The following is a 13,266-nucleotide window of genomic DNA, read 5'->3' as shown; positions in this document are numbered from 1 at the left end:
GATTATGTATTATTTAAAAATATATATTTGAAAGCCTTTAGGGGACATACCAAAAATAGCTGGCTCACTAGCCAGTGCATAAGGAATGTTTGGTGGGTCAAGTGCTGTCTGGTATTCAAGTGTGGGAATATAATTTGAGATGGACTGCTTTGCTATTACTGTGTGTCTATGATGTGCATGCTCTCTGTCTCTCAAGAGGTCACTATCATAAATTGCAAAATCATGCACTCAAAAGTTAGGTAGTACCAGAATGAAAACTGCCTTGAGCAACTTTCATTAGCTCCCTAGTGCATGTGTGTTAGGATAGTCTTTAATGACATGATTATATACACTTTTCTCCCACGGGACCCTGCCTCATTTAGCGCATTGTATGGATGGTGCTTATTTAATGAGCAGATATTCAACATTCTGTTTTCTCCTAATTGTTAGTGTGTGGCCCCAGGCCTTATTTACTGCATACAATGCAAACCCTGCTCTGAAGACTGACTTACTCTTTTCATCATGGTTGTGGTGTACCTCACCGAATTATCTGAGGCCCAAATCCTCAAAAGTATTCAGGTGTTTAGGCACCCACATATCTTTGTAGGTGAATGTATTTGGATGACGTCCCTGGGAGGTAAATAATGGGGTAGGTGGGTCATCCCTATTTTACAGATAAGAACTGAGGCACAGACATATTAAGATGAAAAGGTGTCCAATAGTTTTGGGTATTCAATCTGAGATATCAAGGGTCTGCTTTTTTCCTGGAGAATGTGGTATTCTGTAGCATTGTATATGTTCAAAGCCCAGTTCCCTTTTCAGTTGCAGTGACATTTGCTTAGCACTTCTGCAAATCAGACCAAGGACCTTGAGTCAGGTACATAGAGTAGCATGCAATTAGTGGTCACCTATGAACATTTTGGTTTAAGTGATATGCCCAGCATCTCACAGAAATTCTGTGGCAGAGGTAGGGATAGAATTTCAGTTCTTCAGGCTGCATTCTTAACTATAAGACCTGTAATCTCCTTCCTTTTCATGACTCGCCTTCCTATTTCTGCAAAGGGAATCAGCAGAGGTCTTACAGTTTGCCTCCTTCACTACACAGCCTTGATTCATCCTCAGAGCAGGTGCACTGAATAAGGTGTTTTGTGTGTTGTGTATGGGTCGGGGGAGGCATATGATCAGGTATTAAAAACTGTCAAAAAGTCTGTGCAGATGGGGAACAAACTAAATGTGGTAAGGACAAACTGGGAGCAGGGCCTGCTCTAGGCACCAGCGAAACAATCAGGTGCTTGGGGCGGCACATTGTCAGGGGTGGCATTCTGGCCCGCAGGAGGAACAGGGCGGCGGGGAGCCTCCTGGAGGCTGCCCTGAGCTAGGAGCCCTGTGCCTGGCTGTTCAGAGCCTGCTCCTGGCCGTGGGGCACTGGGAGGGGAGGTCAGGATGGGGTGGAGCACTGGGAGGGCGGGGTGCCTGGCCCCGTGGCACGGGCAGGGCAGGGCAGGGTGGCCATGGCTGGTGATGCTGAGCCCAGCGGGGCAGGCAGCAGCCATGGTGTCTGCTCCCGGCAACTGGCTAACTGGAGCGAAGTTCAGGGGCTTGGTGGGCGGTGGGGCTCTGCTGTGACAGGGCCCCATCCCCTGAGTGGGGAGCCCCGTGGAGGCCACCCTAAGCTAGGAGCCCTGCACCCGGGTGCTCAGAGCCTGTGCCTGTGGCCCTGGAGTGCTGGGAGTGCGGTGTGGGGTAGCCACGGCTGGTGAGGCTGAGCCCGGTGGCCTCCTCTTTGCCTTCATGAGTGCAGCCCCCCCCACCCATGTGCCTCCCCTGGATGGCCACCCCTCCTCCCATGTGCCCTCCCTGCAACTCCCCCTCCTTCGACCCTCCACCTGTGTTCTCTCCCCCGCAACTCCCCTACCTGTGAACTCCCCCTTGCCCAGCTGTGCCCCTGCCCACTCTCCCGCAATCTCCCCCTACTACCTCCCCTCTCTTTGTCTCCCTTGGCTCGACCTCTGCCCAGCAACCCCACCTCCTAGCCCACTGCAACCCTGCTGGGACTCCGTCTCTTCTCTTCCCCTCCCCCCTGCCTCCCACCTGGATCCCCATCTCCTGTCTTGCTCTCTAAACGATCCCCCTTCCCTCTACACTCTGGGCCCTGATCCCTTCTCTCTCCCCCCCCATTGCGTGTGCGCGCGCGCGCGCGCACACACACACACACACACACACACACACACACACACACACACACACACACACACACCACACACACACACACACCCACCCACCCACCCACCTGCCCAGGAACCCAGCCCCCTTGTGCTGTGTCCTGACAACCTCACACCTGCCTGGGTGAATCACCCGGGTGATTCTTCCTCTCCCTTTGTCTGAGGAAGGGGAACTCTGGTGTTCCCAGTGCCCGTGTCCCCATGTCCCTTCCTGTCTGGGGCAGGAAAGCTTTATTAAAATTGGAATTGTGATCCTATTTAAATAGACTTTGTTTTAAATAATATATTTTTAAAATTAAATTAAAAATGGTTATGGCCTAAATTTATTATAGCCTATTTAAATAACTTATGAATTAAATTTAAAAATTAAATAGAACATATCTCCTGTCAACTTTTAAAGAAATTCTACCAGTTCACTAGTGTAAGTACCCAGAACCACAGTTTACATCAGCAGTAGCTTCTTCTGCAGGTGAAGAAGTATTGTTTTTATCATTTTGGTTTATTCAGCTAGTTCAGTCCAATGATTAGTTCATTCACGGTTGCAAAATCGAGAGTTGACAAAGCACCAAAAACTTGTTTTCCTCTTCTCTCGGTAAAATACTGGTTATGAGAGCATTCTAACATCTCGAACATGATGACTAGATTCGATCTGTTAAATTCACTATGGATATTTCCTTTGTTTAATAAATGATTTTTAGATGCAAAATGTGTTTGGATACTTTTTGTTATGTGTCCTTCACATTTAAGGTAGTTTTATTTCATACAAAAATTAAATGCTGGTTTTGTTTATTTTAAATAGAATTTCCATCCAGACAGAAGTAGATGCAAATCATACATTTTAAAAAAAGTAGCCACCACTTAGGTTTTACTCCATTTATTATTTTCTGTCTCTTAAGTGTTCCTATTACACACTATTTTGTAATAAAAATGTAAATATTCCTATTACATACTATTTTGTAATAAAAATGGAATAAAAATGTAAAAATTATGACTCTGATTACATCTGTTACACAATAATTTGGGCATTTATTTAGTTGGTAGCTGTACTGAGTGTATTCTCCTGGTTAGTAAATAGAATCACCAAATTTGGCATAAAGTTATATTTAGTTGTAAATCAACATGTTTTAAAGGTTGCTAATCAATAAGACTCAACCATCCTTTAGGAAAATATTTTAAAAGTATAATTTAAATGATTAATTGCTCATTTAAACCTAGGTTTTTCTGCTTGCTGGTTTAAATCATGATTACAATTAGAGACTTAAATCAAAGCTATTTAAATCAATCCACCCTGTTTCAGAGGCTGTTTGGTCCATCCCTGAAGGAGAAAGCACAGGGCTGCGCTCATGGACTAGGTCCTATGTTAGTGGGGGTTTGTTGTCTGGTGCCTGTCTTGTTCTGGATAGTTGAGCTGGGGAGTTGAAACAAAACTTCTCTTAATCCCTTTGAACTGTTTCATTGTATAGTGAGGCTGATTCTTATCTATGGACACCAAGAGTTGGACAGCTTATGTGTTGGAGTTAGTCTGAGTGATTATAGGCTTCTAATTATAAAATCTCTTTGAAGAGTGAGAAGTGGGACTGGGACTCCAGTACTAGGTGATGTGAACAGCTGCATGCTTTGGAAGTCTTTAACTGGCTTGCTGTGGATGAAACTGCCCTCCCATTGTCCTCATGTGGGGAGTCCCTGGCGCTCTCTTAGGAGATGATAATGCCCCAGGGTTTGGGCTCCCCCTGAAGCATGCGCCTTGCCCCAGGAAGCTGCACAAGCTGCATTTGCATGTGCATCCCCAGCAAGCTGTGCAAGATGCATTTGCGTTTGGACCCTTCCTGGACCAAAAAAAAAGTGGTGGGGGGGAGGGAGGGGGGCAAAATTTTTTTTGCTTGGTGCGGCAAAAAACCTAGAGCCAGCCCGAACTGGGAGGGCATGGCTCCTATATTGAGCAAATGAGCATATAAAGTCTGGTCACTCCTAGGAGCTGCCAAGGGGGGCCCAAATCTCTTGATTCTTTTTCTGTTGAGCGCTAACAGGTCTCTGATACTACAGCTGTAAACTGCAACTTTTCAAAGGACTATATCTTGGCCACATGTTCAGTTGTCCATAGGGACAACAACAGCTACATCCCTGACAAAAAGGCCACCCCCTGCCATATTTCAGGTGCTTTCTCCAAAGCAAAGGGGTGCTAAAGTCCATAAAAGCAATATTCGCCAGCGTTGTTTAACATGTATAAAACAATTCCCTTGCCTCTTTCCTTAAAACAGTTGAAGTATTGTGACTTTACTTTTCCAGTAACATTCACCTTGAGACAAACAGTCATCATGGAAAATTTCAGTAAATAGTTTTAAAAATTTTATAAACAACTGAAAGTGTCTTATGAGGAGTACCTAGTAACCCACAAAATAGGTAGGCAATGATGCCTATAATCAGGGTTTGCCAAGCGGCGGCGAACCCTGCTCGCCAGCCATGTGGTTTCGCGCGGTTCTTCACTCTGTGCATGTGCAGATCATTCTGTGCATGCGCAGATCACTCTGCACCGGCTCTTCCGGGTTGTAATCTACTTGCCATGAGTGAGTAGATTACATTATTTGTCGAGCCCTGCCTATAATAGAAGCACATGTACCTGGAATCTATGTGGAGAATCAAACCACCACATGCTATTTAACAAATGAGAACTTGTAGAACTGCACATTTGGGTGAATACTTATCTAGACATGTGTCAGGAGCAGAAAGACTACTCAGTCTACTTAATCCAGAATAAAATTACTCACATCTGAGGGGTAGAGGAGTGGGGTATTAGTCTGAAGGCCATGTGGCTTTTAGCTCATGCAGTAGCAGCTCCTACACTAAACCTCAAAAGGTGTCCGGTTTGCCTGCCTGTCTGTTATAAGGAAACAATGTAGTGTAACTCTAGCTTAACTAAGCATAAAAAAAAGGAAAATGCCTTCTTTAACAAAAGTGACTTAAAAATCTGTGATAAAAATCATTTTATCCTGTTCCCCATGCTTTATGTAAATCCAGTTGACTAAATGGAACCATTGTTGTACGACTCAAAAGCTGGTAGGATCCCTGCTTTGAATATGCATATTGATTTTTAATTACCTTAAGGCAAAAACGGAACATGCAAAGACAAAGGTGATAAATAAGCTACTGTATTCCATTTCCCAGTGTGTACTGCACATATATCATCCAGAGATTTGACCATGGTATGTCCTTCATGCTGCTGCCTCTAGTTGCTGTCATAAATATTCCTGCTATGAATGCGAACAGGAGAGAAGCTTGAGCAGGAATCATTAGATTTGTTCTGAGTCAAACTGATCCAGGAATTTTCAAATTACAGCAACTCCAGTTAGTATCTTAAGCTCCATTGTATTTAGGGTAGATATTGTAAACTCTGTGCACAGTCTAGCATATCAGCTGCATACAGTTAGCTGTGTGGATTCTCATCAACCAGTTAATGTACAGTGGTAAATGAAGACTTAATAAAATGTTGCCTTCTCTTTCTGAAAGCACATTGATTGAGGGTCCTAGCTAAGACTGTTATAGACAGGGAAGAACACTTTTAGCTATTTATTTTTACTAAAACTGTAGAGCAAAACTGCACTGTCTGCCGACCAATGTTTAGCAAAGAGGAGTTTTATTACAAAATAAAAATGGCATTAGCAAACCATGGTAGAATCAGGTCATTATATTTTGAACTAGCACCTACCACAGTAGGTCATTGATCTTGACTGAAGTTTCTGGCTGCTACAGTGAGACAAATGACAGCAAACAGCTAAGTGAATAAGGCACGCCTGGAATTTCTTTCAAGTCAAACCTTCTATTGATGTCAGTAGGTTGGGATTTCATCCATTATCTTTATAAAGGCTATTACCCATTGGGATTTAAACTGCTAACTTCAGCCTCTATTGTACGTTGTGGGAACTGGTGATCGGTTTGAATAATGGAAAATTGAGAATATAATGGGGATAATAGAAAAAGTAATTAACTGTTCTAAATTACTAAATGTACTTTCAAACTAGTTTGTTGACTTTTTAAAAAAAACTAACAGATTTAGTTGAAAATCCCCAGGAAATTCAGTTTTTCATGCAGATTACATGGTGTTACTTTGAGGAGACTATAATCTATACTTCATAGAAAAACCAAGGATGAATCCTTTCTTTTACAGTTTAAACCTGAATCCAATCTTAATACTGGAGGTGGTGTTGCACGTATATAATTATAATAAAAATGACATGGGGACCCAACAACACTTCTGATTCTGCCAGTGATTGTGCAAGGTTAAACTTGGAACATCTTCAGTGAGAGCTGGAGCTGGCCTAATGTTGTTTTTTCCAAATTTTCTACAAAATTTCTGAGGCAATGATGGAGACTGTTTTATAATACATAAATAAATATATACAGAAACAAGTGGAGGAAGAAGGCAGAGAAGGAAGTTGAGTAATAGGAGAAGGCAGGAAGGAATGTTGGCAACATTAGCTAGCTGTTGCCAAATTCCATCAGGAACTTTAAAACACTTCCTTTATTGTGTGAGTTGATTTAGACTGAGCTTTGTGGCACACAGTGATGCTGTATCCTCTTAGTCACATCTCCTATTCGAGTTTGAGGGATAGCCATGTTAGTCTGTTTCAACAAGAACAAGGAAGAGTCCTGTGGCACCTTTAAATACTAACACATTTATTTGGGCATTAGCTTTCATGGACTGGAATCCACTTTATCAGATACCACCATTGGCCATTACCCACAGCCCCCTGCCAAAGCCTCTCCAGCACATCATCAAGGATCTAAAATTATCCTAGATGACGACCCCACGCTTTCTCAGACCTTGTGAGGTAGACCAGTCCTTGCTTACAGACAGCCCCCAACCTGAAGCAAATACTCACAACCAACTACATGCCACACCACAGAAACACTAACCCAGGAACCAATCCCTGCAACAAACCCCGTTCCCAACTCTGTTCACGTGTCTACCTTAGTGACATCATCATAGAACCTAACCACATCAGCCATAGTATCAGGGGCTTCTTTACCTGCACATCTACTAATGTGCTATCATATGCCCGCAATGCCCTTCTGCCATGTACATTAGCCAAACTAGATTATGCAAAAGAATAAATGGACACAAATCAGACCTCCAAAACAGTGACATTCAAAAATCAGTAGGAGAATGCTTCAACCTCCCTGGATGCTCAGTAATAGATTCAAAAGTTGTCATACTCAAACCACAAATTTTTAAAACCAGACTGCTGCACGAAAGTGTAGAGCTGGGTCCCATAGGTAAACTTGACACTATCTAACTGGATCTGAATAGAGATTGAGAGAATTTTCCTCCTCCTTTTTTCCTTCCTCTTTTTGGTACTCACCTTCTCGTCAAATGTTGGGAATGGGTCACATCTCCCTGACTAAATTGACCTCATTCGCAATGGTCCTCCATGTAGTAGTGTAACACACCCATCTTTGTGTATACATCCCTGCCAAACTGAAGTTTTTACTTGATGCATCTGACAAAGTGGGCTCCAGCCCATGAAAGCTCATGCCCAAATTTGTTAGTCTTTAAGGTGCCACAGAATTCCTCTGTTTTATCTCTGTTAAAACTGGATTCCTCTGTTTAATCAGGTTTCGTACCCCTTTCTCTCCTGTAAGTGCTAACAGAGCATCTGTAGAGAGAGACACAAATAATATCCCATAAGATTTCTGAGAGCTATTCTAATTGCTACAGTGGAATATACTTTACCGGAGTTGAAATCTAACACTCTCTATGAATTTGATTTATACAATGAAGGCACATTTCTTTTTAAAAGCCATGACACATTTAAAAGAGGAAGGATGTCTTTATCCTAATTTGCCCTGTTATGCACTTTATCAATCAATTTGCAAAGTTAGAAGTCATAAAATGGGAAGAATGAAGTGAATCTGTACACTCAATACTGAGAATTTTCTCTTCCTCAACTTCCAATTCTGCCACAACCCTGGTTTCTCAATAGCACAGCGGAGCGTGTTGATGGTAACAAATGCTAAAGTGTTCATTGCACTTTCCATTCAAATGTCACAGGATCCTTAACAGATTATGAAAATTCTTCATCACATCTACTTTTCAGAAGAGGAAACTAAACTAGAAAAAAGTAATTTGCCCGAGGTGTCACAGAAAATCCTGTGTCAGAACTGGCAATTTGAATCCTCCTCTTGAGGAACGATCTTTTTCATAACATGATGCTTTTGAACTAATTAATTTTTGTTACTCCTCTGAAATGTGTCAAGGATTATTATTTTTTATTAAGCCTGCCTGAGGACCAACCAATCACAGGACCCCATTGTGTTAGTCACTGTACAAACAGAGTAGCAGACAGTCTCTGCACCAAAGAGCTTACAGATTAGAGCAGACAGAGCAGGGGCCAGAGTGGAACACGAGAGCAGAGTGATGGCACCAAATTTTGTTAGTTCTGACATGATGTTGTGTGGAGGATAGGGGAAGGGAACGAAGACTAGTTAGGAGAGGTTCTGCTAAAAGGGGAGGAGAGTGCAAGGAAAAAGGTAAGGGAACAGTTATAATGTGAAACTGAGGTGATGAATCTGATGGAAAGGGAAAGTTAGAGCAAACAACCAATCAGCATTGGATAAAGAATATCTAGTCAAAAGTATAGAAAACCCCTCTCTATGTACAGATGTTCCTGCTGTGGCTTCTTCTGCCCCTTTGGGCTATAGTCTCATGCTGGCTTCTCACTGGAGTTTTTCCCTAGACCACATGACAGAAGCAGGGAGAGCACTGATTTTGCATCTTTCTTTCCTTTTCAATCTGAGAACCCCTGGGCTTGATCACACACTATATCTTGTGCATTATCAGTTTCTTACCTGCTTTCTTGGATGAAGTCACTAGTATTTGCACTCTGTCCTTGACTGAGTATTTGAAATCCATTTTAGCCTGAGGCAGTGATGCAGAGCAGCAGAAGCTTTTCTCTGAGGTTTCTTGAAGCCCCCTGGAAGTTGTGACCTCCAGACTGAGGAAACACTGAACTAGGCAAATATCTATATTAATAGATGTACCCCCAAAAGACTTCTGTGTACTCGCAGAGGTAAGTGTGCCCCTGTTTGGGAACAATAATCGTAAGGGACATTTTGACTAACACAGAATTATTTTTGTTTAAGAAAGGAAAATTCCCCCCCATGATCAGAATTCTGGTGCAGCGGCAGTAATGTTTAGTTTCATCTGTATTCTTAGAGGAGGCCTGACAATTTCTTCCTAGTTCCTGGAAAACTGTCATATAATTTATGTAGTGGCTTAAATAATTACATCCCAACTTTACAAAGGAATTTTTGCTTCCTTAAAATTCAGTATCTGTAGTTGCACTGGCCCTGAGCTCTGTAGTTGTCCCACAGCTGGTACCAAGAAATTTAATGCTAAGAGGCATAAACTTGTTGAATCTAAACCATGCCTAAGGGTCACAACAAGATATGACCAAGGAAAAACTGGATTAATTGAAACATAAGACTTTCTGTACATCATGGCATGTGAACCCATGGGAACCAAATCTCACTAAATAAAGACAAACTTGTTTTGGATCTAGTCTGGAGGCTCATACAATCTAAATAGTCAAAGCTTATATAGTCAACTCCAAAACCTCAAAAGAATTACAGAACATGAAATGGCCCTAAAAGGCCTTAGAAGGCTCTCTTGAGTCCATTCCAGGAAAAAACATTTTTTTTCAGAGTATTAGAATTGTTGCACTGTAAATAATCCTCCTTTCTCGTATGATCTTGGCTTGTAGCTCTAACTTTTAAGCTTTGTGATAGTGAGCACAGAGAAGTTTTTGTATAACTCACAAAGGCAAGTTGGAATACAGAAGATCTCTGGGGACGCTACTGAAAGGGTAATATCAGGGTGAATTGCTTAGGGACAGGGGCTACTTATAGCCCAAGACTGGGGCCCCTCCACTATCAGGCACACCAAACGAGTCAGAGTACTTCTCCCTACACTGACTAGCAAGAAGTCCTACAAGTGATTCCATAGACACTCCAGTTCTCTGCTGCCACCAGCAGGACTACTCCTTAGACAGATGAGACTCTAAAATCTAAAGGTCTGCTTTAGACAATACTTGAGACTCTAAAATCTAAAGGTCTGCTTATAAGAAGAAAGAAAGGATGAAAGGGAATCAAATACATATGCCAATCACAAAGTTCTTGGTGCAGGCTTGTAGCAAAGATGGAATCATTTGCTGTCTTAGATCAAGTCTTTGTAATACATCCATTTCTGGGATGTGTTATCAGTCCCCTTTTCATGGTTCAGTTCATAGCAAAGCTCCTCAAAAGATAAGAAGCTAGGGTGAAAACAAAATGGTAGGACCTCCAGGGCCCTTTATTTATCCTAGGCCATATGGAGGGACTCCCATTGCGCTCTCTGGAAAAATACAGCTACATAACAGAGTTTGTCACATGAGCAAGTCACCTGGTCCCATTCTGGTCTGAAGGTTCTCAGATGTGAGTTGGCACCATCCAAGTCCCATCGTTAGATAAGCACATCTATTCACTTGACTCGTATCCCTCCTGTTATGTCTCCCAAAAGCAAATGTTTGAAATGAAAGTTATGTAGCCAATACTCATAACTTCAAGTACAAAAATGATACATGCATAAAAATAGTATAAACAGAATCCGTGAACCACAAGCTATACACAGACTTCTTGGTTGACCTGCTTTGTACATGATTTGTTGCAGTGCTATAACAGTGATTGCAACAATGATTTGTATATTCATATTGCAATTCAATAACGTCACATAAGGCAGTTGAGTTTTTGGCTCAACGAATCTGCAACTCACCCTATTGCTTATCAACATTAAATAGGGTTACCAACCCTCCCAGATTGTCCTGGAGTCTCCAGGATTTAAAAATTAATCTTTAGTTGAAGATTACATCGTGTGATTAAATTCATCCAACCAAAGTTGGCAGCCCTAACATTAAGTTGGCCACGGATGCCCCTCTGACAAGAATGATCTTCTGGGTGGCCATGTTCTGTGCAAAGGCTCAGAAGTGCTGACAGAAAAGACCTGCACTCTTTCCTTTATTGATTACAGAACAATCTGATATTCAGCATCCAATGTCAGTGTTTCCTTTTCTCTGATTTCAGGAAGATCTCTCATAACTTTGATGATAAACCCAGGGATTCAGCCTAGAAAAGATTGACTGCAGCCATGCCCTGTAGGTAATACTGTGAGATCTGTAATATAGATGAATGTATTATCAGTATGCAAGTTTCTTCACAGTTTAATTTGTTTTAGAATCTTGCCCCAATTAATTATTCACGCTTGAAGCATGGTAGAAGGTACAGAAAGTGAATCTTACTGAACAGATTCCATATGCTTACTGCTATTCTAAATCTTTTCAGGCTGTTATAATACTGTATTGTATATGATAGTACCTAACTGCAATTTCACAATTGAATTGCTTCCTATTTCAAAATTGTCTTTCTCTAATCTTCAGTCTTCCTTTCATTTTCTCACTTGCTCATGCACAGTGGTAAGAACTCACTTATGTATAACTGCATTGATTGCAGAAAAAAATTAACAGTGAAGTTAACAAAATACAACTTTACCCTAAAATGAGATTTTTTTTCACGAGGTCATGCAGACAAGAAATCTAGTAAGATTCAGAGTCTTTATTAACAGGCTACATTCTAAACTAGCTAAGTGAGAAGTTGCCTGTTGTTTTCTGGTACTTGCGAAACATGTTGCCAATTATTGTTTTAGACTTAAATTTAACTGTAATCTCTCTCATATTTAAATGAGAACTGTTTTTTGGCAGGCCTTCTCTTGTGGAAATCAAGAACTATATTAAGAAAAAAATGACAAAATGGCAACTCGAGTGCTCAACAATCTCTCCAAGAGCTTTATTTTAAGTTTATCCCCTTTAGACAGAGTCTTGAAATCATGCATTGTTACAGCATGTTCTAAAAGTCAACCGATTTAAATTTGGTCAGACTAACAAGGGAAGTGAACCTCAGAATGGAGACTCCTCTTCTAAGAACTCTGCCTCCCTAAAAGATGTACAATGCTTCTAAGCATACTCAGTGACAACATCTCAGATGATTTCAAGATATCACCACTTTAAATCACATATTGCTTTACTGATCAAATGACAAACGCATGGAATTTTCTCCTTTTATTAGGGTTCTTTGTAGAATCTCTGATCATAGTACCACACCTGGAAATGACCTGGAGGCTAATAGTCTGGAGAGTAGCTGGGTAATATGCTCTTTGAGACGCAACATTAAGAAAGAAATGAATGTGGTAAAGAGGCTTAAATCCTTTTTAAAAAGAAATAACTTATCTTTAATTTTTGTGTTCATAGGTGTTCAAAAGAATTTTGATTTGTGCACAAGAAATAAAGCTGAATACCTGGCCGAAGGCTCACGAACACAAATGAGTGCTAACATGACAGTAAGAGGATAACTTAAACATAAGAGTCTATCCCAGTCTGATACTTGCAATTACATTTACCTTATTACAGGCAATGTGCAGCCAGCAGTTGTAGGGCAAATGAACATTAATTCCAGACATTTTAGAAGAAAAGCTTGCATAGCTTTGGAAACCACATGTACTGCAGATCTGACAACTTTCCCTCAGGATATACAGGTGCTTACATTTGGTGCAGATTTATCAACTCTACCATTTAAGTAGAGCCATTCATTCGCCGTAATTTATTATTTTAACATTGCTTTTTCTGTCATAGCATCGCTGTTTGTCATAAGGCTTAGGAAGTATTTCCATTATAATCTCCCTGTTTTCAGAGAGTTACACTTAAAGTTAAAATGGTTGCTGAGATCTCATTCCCCACAGTTCATGGCTTCCATGAACAGTAATCGGTGTAATTCCATTGACTTAAATCAAGCAGTCATAAAGACCATTAATGCCTTTGTTGCATAATAACACAGATATGCTCTTTAAAATCTTAGAAGAGGTGTAATTAACCTAAATACGTGCCACTTTCTCCATGCCAACATTTTCAAAAGTAGCCAAAGACTGCGTGCCTTTGTTCTTTGGATGAATAATTCAAGACAATGTTAGTCCTACATTTTCAGAAGC

General features: G+C 41.1%; 1 long non-coding RNA gene across 1 annotated transcript in view; it reads left to right on the top strand.

The window, feature by feature from the left end:
- LOC142827650 (uncharacterized) overlaps nucleotides 1-13,266 on the top strand; it is a 68,853-nt gene that overhangs the window by 43,309 nt on the left and 12,278 nt on the right. The window contains exons 2-3 of the long non-coding RNA XR_012902353.2: nucleotides 11,313-11,383; nucleotides 12,533-12,816. This is a non-coding gene — a long non-coding RNA (uncharacterized LOC142827650). The remainder of the gene's footprint in view (nucleotides 1-11,312; nucleotides 11,384-12,532; nucleotides 12,817-13,266) is intronic.

Source organism: Pelodiscus sinensis, chromosome 3 (genome assembly GCF_052426305.1).
Source record: "Pelodiscus sinensis isolate ZL-2025 chromosome 3, ASM5242630v1, whole genome shotgun sequence".
Classification (NCBI taxonomy): Eukaryota; Metazoa; Chordata; order Testudines; family Trionychidae; genus Pelodiscus; species Pelodiscus sinensis.
The sequence above is the reverse complement of the archived record's forward strand: the minus strand, read 5'-3'. Positions and strand labels throughout refer to the sequence as shown.